Below are 13,447 nucleotides of genomic sequence, written 5' to 3'. Positions count from 1 at the left end.
CATCTCATTAAAATGCTTCTGCACTGCAAGAGAAACCACCAACAGAACCGAGGGACCACCTACAACATGGGGTGAAAATTTTGTCAGTTGTACCACAGACAAAGGACTAATAACTAGAATATACAAAGAACTCAAAAAAATCAGAACACGCCCCCCCCCAAAATAGAAAGACCCAATTAAAAGATGGGCATCCAAAATGAATGGACATTTCTCAGACAAAGAAGTAAAAGCAGGAAATAAACATACTAAAACATTTTCAACATCACTGGTTATTCAAGAGATGCAGATGAAAACAATAATGAGATTCTACCTCATCACAGAAAGAATGGCTGCTGTCAAGAAATCAACCAGTAACAAATGCTGGAGGGTCTGTGGAGAAAGAGGAACACTGCTCCACTGCCGGTGGGAGGGTAGACTGGTGCAACCACTGTGGAAATCAGTATGGAGATACCTCAAAGAACTAGGACTGGAAATCCCATTTGACCCAGCTATTCCCCAGCTGGGCATCTTCCCCAAAGAATTAAAGGAAACATACCACAGTCATATATGTTCAGCCATGTTTATAGCATCACAGTTTGTAATAGCTAAAGTTTGGAAACAGCCCAAGTGCCCATCAACTGAAGACTGGACAAGGAGAATATGTTGTTGTTGTTGTTGTTTTCTATAAAATGAAGTAGCACTCAGCCATAAAGAATGAGAGAAACTAGGGACATTTATAACTAAGTGGACACACATTGAAGCCACACACTTAGGTGAAATAAATAGGACACACATGTGTACATACAAATTAGTTTGTCTGGTGTGGGAAAATGAAAATGTAAAGAAGGGTCAAAAAAGTATAATAGACAATGTGAAATAGGAAGAAAAGGTGCAAAGGGGAAGGGGAGGTGGGAGGGTCAAGGGAAGGGAACAAAGGGAATGGAAATCATATGAGAAAATTTAAAAATGTAACAAAGTCTTTGTACATAGGGAAGGGTGTAGGGTTAAAGGGAGGGCAGGGGGATGGGGAAAAATAAGAACCAAAATTACATTTTTATACTAAAAGCATAAGTTACTTCTATAGTCAGAAAAATAATTTTTACAAGATTTTTGTTTCTCTGTTTTGATCAAGCTATTCTGACTCATTTCTCACTTCCTTTTAAAATTACATTTAAATCCTGATATACTCACTTTAGCTAAATTCCAGCTAAATACATGTCCGTATGTGATTCATTTTTTGCAGAAGTATTTTAAACACAAAATGGTGAAGGGAAAATAATGTTTTAATAGAAAGAAAAATCAGCGGTGCAGTCATAACAAACATACAAACAAATGTATAAAATAAAGGAAAAACAAAAATCAATGCAAAACACATCAGAGAAAATGTACAAGTAATATTACAAGCTCTGGAAAATTCTTGTCAGAAATTAGGTTCAAAGAAAACACAGACCAAAAGCTCAAAACACAAATTGAGCTTAGATGATTGACGATGAGAAAGAATTTTCATAACAAGTGGTTTCTTTTAATTTAAGTGCATTCCCAGTTACTTCTGACTTAAAAGTCATTCATTATCTGACTTCATTTTGTAAATATCAGGGGTGTGTAGTGTGCATTTTTTCTATATTTAATTTTGTGGGGTCTTGGTCATTTTTAAGAGCAGAGGGAATAAGGATAAGAAAGGAAGAAGTTAAATTAACATTATTTACAGATGATATGATACTCTACAAAGAACATCTCTAAAACTCCACCAAAAGACTCATAGATTTAATAATCAAATTCAACTGGATAGCAGGATACAAAATCAACACTCAAAAGTCAATAGCATGCCTTAACTCAAATATCAAATTCACTGAGAATGAAATAAGGGAAACAAAATCCTTCACAACAACATAAAAATGACATACTTAGGAATCAATCTAATGAAGGAAGGAAAAGGCTTTTACATTGAAAACTACAGTACTCTGGGGAAAGCATATAAAGACAATATCAGAAAATGGAAAGATGTCACTTGTTTTTGGGTAGGCAGAACCATTATAGTGAAAATGGCCACACTTCCAAATTTTTGTACAAACTTAATGCAATCCCAATCAACACCATCAACAAAACAACAAGAACAACAACAACAACAACAACAACAACAAAACTAGAAAAACCCATCATAAAATTTATTTGGAGCCAGAAGAGATCTACAAAAGCAAAAGGAATTCTAGGAAACAAAGGCAAGGCAGTGGATGTCAAAATCCCAGATGTAAGATTATACTATAAAGCTTCCATGATTAAAGAGAGCATCATACTGGCAAAAAACAAAAACAAAAACAAAAACAAAAACCCACACCCCACAAAAACAGATCTGAGGATCAATGTAACAGAATAGAAGATGCAGAAACAATTCCAAAAACACTCAGCTAACTTGTTCTTGACAAAGGGGCAAAACACCTTCATTCTAAGAAAGCCTCTTCAATAAATGTGGAAGGGATAATTGGCTTTCAACATACCAAAGACTATATCGAGACCCATATCATTCACAACCCACTAAACTAAAATTTAAGTGGCTCAAACTTCTAAATATTAAAACAGAGACATCTAGTCTGATGGAACATAGACTACGTAAAATTTTTAAAGACATAGGTATAGGCAAAAATTATATGATTAAAAACCTAAACTGCACGGGAAATATTACAGAGAATCAATGATGGGGATCACATCAAATTAAAAAGCTTTTGTACAGCAAAAGGAATCGCTGACAGAGTGATTTCAGAGAGAACACACGAATGGGAAAACAGTTAACCAGCTATTGCTTAAAGGACTTCTAAGACCACTGCCTGCCTCGCAAGCACAAGGATCCAAGTTTGATCCCCAGTACCAAAAAGGACTTCTAAGGTATATAAAGAACTCAAAAAAATCATGCAACTCTAATTATAAGACCCAATCCCAAAAAGAGCATCTGAAATGAATAGATATTTCTCAGATGAAGTAAAAACAGCAAATAAATATATTTTAAAATGTTCGACATCATTGGTCATTCAAGAAATGCAAATCAAAACAACACTACCATTCCGTCTCACTCCAGAAAGAATGGCTATCATTGAAGCCTATTCAACAAATGGTGTTGGAAAAACGGGATTTCAACCTGCCAAAGATAAAACCTATCACCATGCACTAAACTGAGAACGAAATGGACTAAAGGTCTAAATATTAAGATAGAAACACCAGACTCGCTGGAAGATAAGTTAGGTAGAACTCTTGAAGACACTGGCATAGGAAAAGACTTTGTGAACAAAACTTCAGTAGCACGGGAACTAGCACAAAGAATCAACAACTGGGATCTCATCTTATTCAAAAAGGTTCTGCGTGGCAAAAGAAACCGCCAACAGAGCTAAGGGACAACTTATAATGTGGGAAAAAAATTTAGCAGCTGTACCTCAGAAAAAGGACTACTATCTAGAATATATAAAGAACAGAAAAAAATCAGACCCCCCCCCCAAATTCAAAGACCCAGTTCAAAAATGGGCATCTGAAATGAACAGACGTTTCTCAGAAAAAGAAGTAAAAGCAGCAAATAAATATATGAAAAAATGTGCAACATCACTGTTCATTCGAGAGATGCAGATGAAAACAACACCGAGATTCCACCTTACCCCAGAGAGAGTGGGTGCTATCAAGAAATCAAGCAATATCTAATACTGGCAGGGGTGTGGAGAGAAAGGAACCCTTCTCCATTGCTGGTGGGAGTGTAGACTGGTGCAAGCACTATGGAAATCAGTATGGAGATACTTCAGAGAACTAGGGCTAGAGGTCCCGTTTGACCCAGCTCTTCCCCTACTGGGTATCTTCCCCAAATAATTAAAAGAATCATATGACAGTGATATATGGGCATCCATGTTTATAACGGCAAAGTTTGCAATAACTAAAGCTTGGAAAGAGCCCACGTGCCCATCACCTGGAAACTGGATAAAGACGATATGGGGTATTTTTTTTATAAAATGGAGTACTACTCAGCCATAAAGAACAAGAAACTAGAGACATTTATAGCTAAATGGATGCACATGGAGGCCATACTCTTAAGTGAAATAAATAGGACACACATGTGTGTATACCGAATAGTTTCTATAGTGTGAGAAACTGAAAGTGTAAATAAGGAATAAAATGATTAAAATGATAAAATTAATTTGAAATAGGAAAAGGTTGAAAGGTGTAGGGCTGGTGGGAGGGGAAGGGGAAAGCGAGGAAGGGAAAGGAAAAATTGTGAGGAAAGAAAAAGTGGAAATTAAATCTATGTAAGTAGGGAATGGTGGAGGATGTGAAGGGTGCACAGGTAACAGGGAAAATAATAAGAACTAAGATACATCATGTACAGGTACAAGCACCCAATAATAAATGTGAATGTATTGTATTCCTAAAATATACCAATAAAGAATTTAAAAAATGAATGGCTATCATTCAAACAACAATGAATAACAAAGGCTGTTATGTCTGTGGGGAAAAAGGAACACTTCTCCATTGCTGGTGAGTGTGTAAATTGGTACAGCCACTATGGAAATCAATATGGAGATTCCTCAAAACAATACAAGTAGAGTTTTCCTTTGATGAAGCTATTCTTCCTGGTATCTTCCCCCTTAAAGAGTTGAAAGTATACTACCGAGGTATCATACCACAGTTTTATATGTACACAATTTTGTTTATAACAGCACAATATGTAGTAGCTAAACTATGGAAACAGTCCAGATACCCATCAGTGGATGAATGCATAAAGTAAATGTTGTTTTTATATACATTGGAGTACTACTCTGTGATAAAAAATGATGAATTTGAGACTTTTTTTACTAAATGGATGCATTTTGAGATCATAATTTTATGTGAGATAACTTAGACACACATGTTTAAATATTCCATTGTTTCTCTCATGAGAGAAACTGAAAGGGTAAGTAAGGACCAAAATAGTTGGTTATATATTGGAAAATAGGAAGAAATGTTCAAACAGGAAGGGAAACAATGGAGAGAGAGAGAGAGAGAGAGAGAGAGAGAGAGAAGTGAAGGAAGGGAATAGGGATAAAAATAAGAAACAATAAAAAGAAAACAGTAGAAACAAAGTTTTGTAAAGATAGGGGAAAGAAAGATTGAAGAGAAGGGAGGGGAATGGGGAAAAAGAATTTACAAATATTATGTATAAGTTCAAATTCCTCAAGATAAATATGATCAGCATTCATATCAAAAGTATACCAATAAAATCAATTTTTAAAAAGTGATGTGCACACTACCTCCTTTACCAAAAAAGAGCTCAGCTTCAATGATTATCAAGAGCAATTAATCAAAACTTCAAATTCTCTTTCCTTTAGATACAAGGGTAAAATTTAAGTTAACAGTCTAATTTCCAGATTATATCTATGTAACTGCAAATGTCAAGAATGAAGATCAAAAAGTATGCAGAAGTAACACTATTCATTATATAAAGACATTGTCTTCATATTTTAAAATCAAATTTTTATATAAAAATCAAGATGTCAGATCTGATTTTTGGTCAGGGAAGCAATTATGTCATGTCCAGGGGACAAGACTGCTCTGCAGTCTAAGCAAGCCACTGAGATCATAAACTCAGCCCCAATAAAAACGTACAGGTTAAATGAAAAGATGAAACTTTGTATAAAAGGAAGAGTGGAGGCAGACAGCTGCCAATGAAAAAGTATCAGGGTAGGGGATTCTGGAGAAATGGAAAACCTGTGGGCCTTTGGTTTTGGCGGCTCTGATAGGGGATCAGGGACACACACACACACACACACACACACACACACACACACACATGCACATATGCCCACACCAGAACTTTCCATTATTCAATTGACTTTCAGACACATCTCTTAATCTCCTTCCTTCCAGTAATCTACAGGCACCTTCCATTGGACCTGACCTCCCTTGCAAGGCCTTATCTTTGCGGTGAGTGGCTAATTGGCAAAGGGGTATCTTGTTCATGGTGAGAATTATTAAAGAGTGTGTGTGAGAATCTGTAATTATATGATGAGTATAATGACCTTAGAGTAGATAATATAGTGACATATATATATGTATATATATATATGTATATATATGTGTATATATGTATATATGAATATATATGATGTATATATATGTATATATATGTGTGTGTATATATATATACGTGTATGTGTATATATACGTGTATGTGTGTGTGTCTATATATATATATATATATATATAGACACACACACATATATATTCCTACGATTCTTTCCTAAAGGTAGTCAGCCCCTCACTTTGTTTCCCCTGCATCTCCAGGTTTTCTATTGGAGGTGGGTGGAACAGCTATTTCAGCTTCTTGATTTTGTGAATTTGGCTTTCTCTCTGTGTCCTGCCTGTCAGCTCTTTCTCTTGTCTTTCAGTTCAAGTCTGAAGGCCGTTTGATACATTTCTCTATCTGTTTTTCCTCTCTCTCTTACCCCATCATTGATCTATAATTCCCAAGGAAATTTCTCTAGTAGTATTAACTCTTTCTAGTCAGGATTAGCCAGGAGACCTAATGAGGCCTCTCTTTACTCTCTGCCTACAAATACCTGCCCCACATACACCTCTGAGACATCCATCCAACTGCTCCAGGGAAAATGCCAATGACAAATCTGGTTTCTTCAAGTTTAACAGGGTCATTGATAGGGATAAATGGATGAATGTTTTCAGAAGGAATGGTTGTCTGATTGGCCTCAATAAAATAAATTTGTGAGGCTTTGTTAGCCTGTAAGTGATAATACACAAGTATAATCCAAGCAGGACCTCTAGGATGGAAAGACAGATTGGGGAAAGAGCCAAGCCCAGAGATTGTTCTTAAGGGATTCAAATATCAATTGTAACCAGCTGGCTTTCAGACTTGTGTACAGGTCTGGTGTGTGGCTGGAAACTGTCAGCAGGGATCAATGATTAGAGCCTCTTTTAATGTTGAGCCTATATTACTATTACATTATTGTCTTTTGGGGTTGCAATTTTCTGATGGGTGTTCAAGACCAAGTTAAAGTGATACCCAGGTCAATTGAAATTTACCCCTTGCTCCCTATTCATGTCAATTAAGGCTTTTTAGGGATTACTTTTGGAACCATGTACAGAATATCTCAGCTTCTCTGTCAGTCATGGCCAGCAAAATTGTTCATGCTCTTGTGTCAGGAGCAATTCTATATAATTTTGGGGAAAAACAATTTCACCATTAAATTATGATTAGGCCTAGTGTTCCTACCTACAGGCCAGGTATGGCATGTCAAGACATAACCCGATTTTCATATCTGGTCACATCTAAAACCTCAATGGTCTGGTGATGCTGCGATTCTCCAGGGCAGGATTATATCAGCTGATGACACTCTAGGGAGGGACCAAGTCTTCATCTATATAAGTTCCTCATTGATCTAGGATTTCTGGCACCACCCTTTGAGTCATCTGTTACTCCCAGTGTACCAAATAAAGATCTGGCAAGTTTGAGGTCTTTCATCTTTGCTGCCTAGAGTAGCACTGATCAGTCCTGAAGCTCAGCTTCTTCTCTAAGTCTCATTTTTCTGTCTATATTAATTATTTCACCTTGTACTGTCATGGCTCACAAGAGACTAGATCTAACTGCAGGTGTTCCAGCAATATCCCTTTTCTCTGTCCCATACACTCTTCTGTGACCATGTGGCTTTTTATGGAAGCATAAACAATGTTTCTTTCTCTGGTGGCCTTCCTCCTTTTTAGCACTCTGTACATTTGTAGACTCTTGTCCTCTGGGGACAATCTCTCTAGGAGGCTGAGAGCTCACCAAAATTGTAGGATCCCATAGAAAAAGGTCCCCTTCATGTCTTGGATCTTTGCTGTCCTTGAAGGAGCATGGCCAAAATATTGACTGTCCACTAAGTCCAGTTACCTTCTTTAGCTCTGTTCTCTAGACTTCATGAGGATGTTGTTGAACTCTCAGGAGATAACTTATTTTATTTAGCTATCACAATGATATATATTGCATGACCAGGGAACTGTTGCTTCCTTACTGGGCAATGCTGTCTTAGAAGCTGAACTGCTGTAGACTGTTAATAGGTAACAATTACAAAACTTCACTAAGAAAACTTGAGATGAAGGAAAACATAACATGTTAGTATAACAATCATGATGACATCATTATATTAAAAAACATGAAGAAACTTTTTCCTAAATTTGTCACCCTTCAATATAATGCCATCCAAGAAGAATGTATCTGCCCATAGATGTACCTCATGGGACAATCCTTCAAACACAGCCACACACCATTTAAACTTTTCTAAATTTTTTAATATGTATATATTACACATACACTCACACATGCATACACATACACACACAAACATATATATATATATATATATGTGTATATATATATGTCTTTGAAAAGATGATTGATAGATAGATAGGTAGATAGATAGATAGATAGACAGATAGATAGACAGATAGATCTTTGAAAAGATATCTGCATCCTCTGGATGGTCATCTCATGCTAGATTGGCATGCACATTTCATCAATAGCTGGAACACAAGTTAGGAATAACCTGGTGCTACAACCCTAAAATTTTATCACCATATACAAAGTTAGCATGGAAGTCACCTGTGTGATGAGATCCTTAGTTTTTGCAACTTTAAAGGCACGTACACTTGGAAATATAAACCTCAAAGATAGCAATAGTGAGTGTCACAAACCAGGGCAGAACTCACCAGAGAGGCAGCTCTGTGTTGTTTTTGTCATTGACTAGTCTAAGTGTTCCTGCTAGCCATGCAGAAAAGCTCGTGTCTGGTATCAGTCTCAGAAATGAGAGTTAAGGCTTTTGTTCAAAAGCACCAGTTAGGCTGGAGAGGAGTGTTAGGACCTGAAAAGGAATGACTGATGATCTGATAGTAGGCCCTCTAATCTCCTCTGTGCAACAAGGATCTTTTAGAAAGAATGGCCCCGGCTCCAGAAAACTAACAAGCAAACATAAACATAGATATTTTGGTATAAACTACATTTTCCATGAATATTTTTAAGTACTTGACCTTTTATAGTTCTTGTCCTTATATGTTTTTCTTCTATTTTTCTAAGGAAAATCTTATTATTCAAAATTTTCTCACATCAAAAATATACCTCTATGCATTTTTCTCTTTCTTCTACTAGTCTATCCTACTTATGACATTTTTTATGGTACAGATTTATTTATTTATATATTAATTGATATATTTTAGGTATACAATTCATTTACATTTATCATTGGGTGTTTGTACCCGTACATGATGTATCTTAGTTCTCATTTTTTTCCCCATTCCCTATGCACCCTTCACCCCCACCACCCTTGCCTATTTACACAGACTTCATTTCCATTTTTTAAAATTTCTCATATTTTTTCCTTTCCTTTCTTCCCTTTCCCCTTCCCCTGCCACCACCGGCCCCCCCCCCCACCTCTGGACCTTTTCCTGTTTCAAATTATCAATTATTCATTTTAATCATTTTCATCCTTATTTACACTTTCAGTTTCTCACACTAGAGATACTATTTAGTATTTTCACATGCGTGTCCTATTTATTTCACTGAAGAGTATGGCCTCAATATGCACCCATTTAGCTATAAATGCCCACCTCACCCCACAAAGAATGGCTGCTATCAAGAAATCGACCAATAACAAATGCTGTCGGGGGTGTGGAGAGAAAGGAGCCCTTCTCCATTGCTGGTGGGAGCGCAGACTGGTACAACCACTGTGGAAATCCGTATGGAGATTCCTCAAAGAATTAGGGCTAGAGGTCCCATTTGACCCAGCTATTCCCCTACTGGGTATCTTCCCCAAAGAAATAAAAGAATCATACGTATGATGTTTTTAAAAACAGACTCTCCCAGTGAACTTGAGCGGCAAAATTAATTTTGTAGTAGCAGAAAGCAGAGAGAGCAGGAGAGCAATTTAACCATATTTTTTTTTCAATTAAGCAAAACATCCATTCAAATTTGAAGCCAAAAGTAAATTTATCAACTTTGTTTTCCTAGTCCTAGAACTTTTATTTTCCATTTTTGGCTGGTAGTGGAAGGATGGCACAAGTGCCAGGGGCTGCATAGGAGAAAATAACTGGTGGAGAAGGAAAAGGAAAGGGAACAGAAGACTAAGCTCCTGTTGCTCACTGAACTGCATTTATGTGCCAAGCCATGAGAACCAATTATCACTTTTTAAACTGAGGGGAGTGAGTTTTCAGAAGCCAACACAAAAGAGTATCTGCTCCCCCACTTCAGTTTCTCCATAAATCCACCACAGAGCCTGGCCTGTGGCCACCCTCAAGGTCTGGGATTCTTTATGTGGCTCAGAGACACCAGAGAAGGTTTTTCCTGGAGATTAGGAAGGCACAGAAATTTGGGAGCCCATAGTTACTGACACTATCTGTCCCAGTTTGACATACTTTACTGGCATGACTCTTGTTGCCTTTAGCTCTTCATTTTGCAAATGAGACTCAGTTGGTGCATGGGACCATAATTTAGAGCCCTTCCCAACCCAGCCACTTTTCTTGGTTCCCTAGGGACCATGCATGGAAAAGAGGAGGGCTCTCTTTTGCAAATGTTGAGAAAGGAGACTCTGTAGGGTTAGCATGGTGGATAGGCTGGGCCCCAGCTGGGGAATGGGGGAAGAGAAAGACTCAATGTCACAGACCTGTTGTATCCTCTGGGCATCATCTGACACAAGAGATTCCTCAGTTCTAAGGCTAAGGGGAGGAAGGGAGGCCTGCCACAGGTTCTAAACCGCACTGTGGCAGTGTCTACCTGTGACATTCTCCCCCTGGTCTCAAAGAGACAGTGTATCTCTCATCTTGCCAGAGTTCTAATTGTGTCCTTGACCTCCCACCCTGGATCCCTACCACTGCTGGGATATATCTGTGTGTGGATTTGGAGCCAGTATCCTTGATGGATCTTTTCCCTCTGGGACTGGGGCACCTGTAACCCCTCCTATGTCCCTTGTAATGATGTTTGGACCATGTTTTAACTGCAGGGAGATCCCAGAAGATCCTTTCTTTCAAAGGAGTGAAAATGGCTGTGAAAACCAGATTCTAAAATGAATGACAGGAATTTTCTATGGCTTATGCATCCAGTAAAAAAACGACCCTGAGTTTCTGATCTTGATGTATAATTTTACCTAAGACTCTGAATCAAGAAGCTCTTAGACACACAGCAAGGAGGAAGATATCATGACATCCTGTTTCCTGTGTAACCCCTTTTCTCTTGTGAGGTTATGGATCAGGGATAATTATCAGGGATAATTAATTATCAGGGATTGTTAATGATCAGCGATAGTGGGCTGGTAAAAGAATAAATAGAATGTGAAAGGGGAAAAGAGGGAGCAATCTAGCCAAATTAAGGCCCAACTTCTGTCAGAAAATTAATCCCTTTCCTTCTTTTAAACATAGACTGTGTTACTACCACATCTAGGAGGCATTCTCCTAGCTGTTATGAGAAGTACACTCCCTGTGTGTAGGTTTTCTATGACCCGTACAAAAGGGGGCCAGCTTAGAGTGCTGCCTACAGCTGACACATGGCCAAAGACCCTAAAGCTGAGTATTATGTTCAGCAGTTTTTCTTTCTTCAGTTTCTTTTCAGTCTTTTCTTTCAGTCACTTCAGTTTCTTTTCTTTCTTTTTCAGTCAGGAAACTAAAGATGTTGTACCTGGATCTTGATCAGGAATCCAAAGATTTTACATCCAGGGCATGAACACCATGTTGTGCTCTAAGAGCAACCCACTGAGATCATAAATTCAGGTCTAATAGAAAAATAGAGGGACAAAGTTTTAATGAAAGGAAGAAACTTCATTTGTAAAGACGGAGGGCCTGTGGACTTTTGTTCTTGGCTGCTTTCACAGGGAGTCAGGGACCTCCCCTCACAACCTGGAAATTGCCATAATTGGATTAGTTTCCAGGCACTTCTGACTCACATCATTTCCTCCAGTGATACACACAGCTTCTTTATTATCTCTTTACTTGTCCTTAAACTATCTTGCAAGGGCTTATCTTGTTTAGTTTAGAGTTACTAAGGGGGTGTGCATATCTATTGCATCTATTGTATTCTATAATTATATGATGAGTATAGTGACCTGGGTCAATACACACACACACACACACGCACGCACGCACGCACGCACGCACACAGGAGTACACATTGTATTACAATATTTCTCAAAGATTATCAGCCCAACCCACTTTGTTTCTCTCCATCCTCAGCTTTTGTATTGGAGTTGGGGAGGGATGGGTATTTAATTGTCTTGGCTTTATGTCCTTTCCTATCTGTCCCCTGCTGTCAAAGGGAGTTTGTACCTGTACATGATATACCTTGCTTCCTCTTTTTCTACCAATCTCTTTCTCTCCCTTTAACATCATCTCCCCCCTTATTTATGAAAGCTTTGTGTCCATGTTTTCCTTCTTTTTCCATTTTTTCTCCCTTTTCCTTTCTTCCTGCCCTCCCTGTAAGAAGTAAGTTTTATTAATTGAAAGTTTAAACAAAAGAAGACTAAAACATAGTTTTAATTAAAATTGAAAATCCCAACAACCCATAATTTTTCCCAAGTATTCTAATAAGCATGATCTTAAACAGCTATTTTCTAGGAGCAGAAGTAGTGTTCTCTTCTTCAAGTTGTAAAACCCCCACAAAAATTGATTCCTTTCTACTTTTCTTTTCCTTTTCTTTTTCTTTCTTTCTTTTTTTTATTTTGGGTACTGGGGATCAAACTTGGAACCTTGTGCTTGCAAGGCAGGCACTGGAACTACTGAGCTAAATCCTTGCTCACTCCACTTTTCTTTTGAAACAGAGTAAAACTGTATTCAAAAGTATTACTTATATTTCTGCTTGTATAAGAAATACTTTATTACTAAAAATCTGTCTTTTATCTATAAGTTCGATGAAATGTGGCTATGGTGTAATTGATAGAGGTGTAGAAGTTAAAAAAATTCTATTTTTGAGATTTGCTCATACCTGTACATAATAGAAAATATGTATATTATTTCTACTTTGTAATTTAGAATAGCCACACATGAATGCACCACAGCCAAACTCTAGCAAAGGATGAAACAAATATATTTTCTATAAACTTGAAATTTTAGCATCCAGGACAGGCTTGGGACAAAGACAGGCTTGCGACCAGGATAGGCTTGCAGCCAAGAAAGGGTGAGGAGGACCCCGCAGGGCAGGCCCACCAGTCCCAGCTTGGCTGAGCAGGGCCGAGTGGTGCTGAGTGTGACTGAGTGGGGCTGAGCGGTTGCAGCCTGACTGGGACCTGCTCTCTCTGGATTGCTCCACCAGCTTGCGACAAGGACAGGCTTGCAACCAAGACGGGGTCAACAGGAACCCCCCCTCCCCCCCGCATAGGCACTCCCACTAGCAGGGCTGAGTGGGGCCAAGCGGTTGCACCCTGACTGGGACCTGCTTCCTCTGGCTTGCTCTACCAGCTTGTGACCAGGACAGGCTTGCAACCAAGACAGGGTG

The sequence above is a fragment of the Heterocephalus glaber genome, unplaced genomic scaffold, assembly GCF_053883595.1.
Source record: "Heterocephalus glaber isolate CG9 unplaced genomic scaffold, H.glaber_assembly_v1.0 deba00001803, whole genome shotgun sequence".
Classification (NCBI taxonomy): domain Eukaryota; kingdom Metazoa; phylum Chordata; class Mammalia; order Rodentia; family Bathyergidae; genus Heterocephalus; species Heterocephalus glaber.
Note: the sequence above shows the minus strand (reverse complement) of the source record.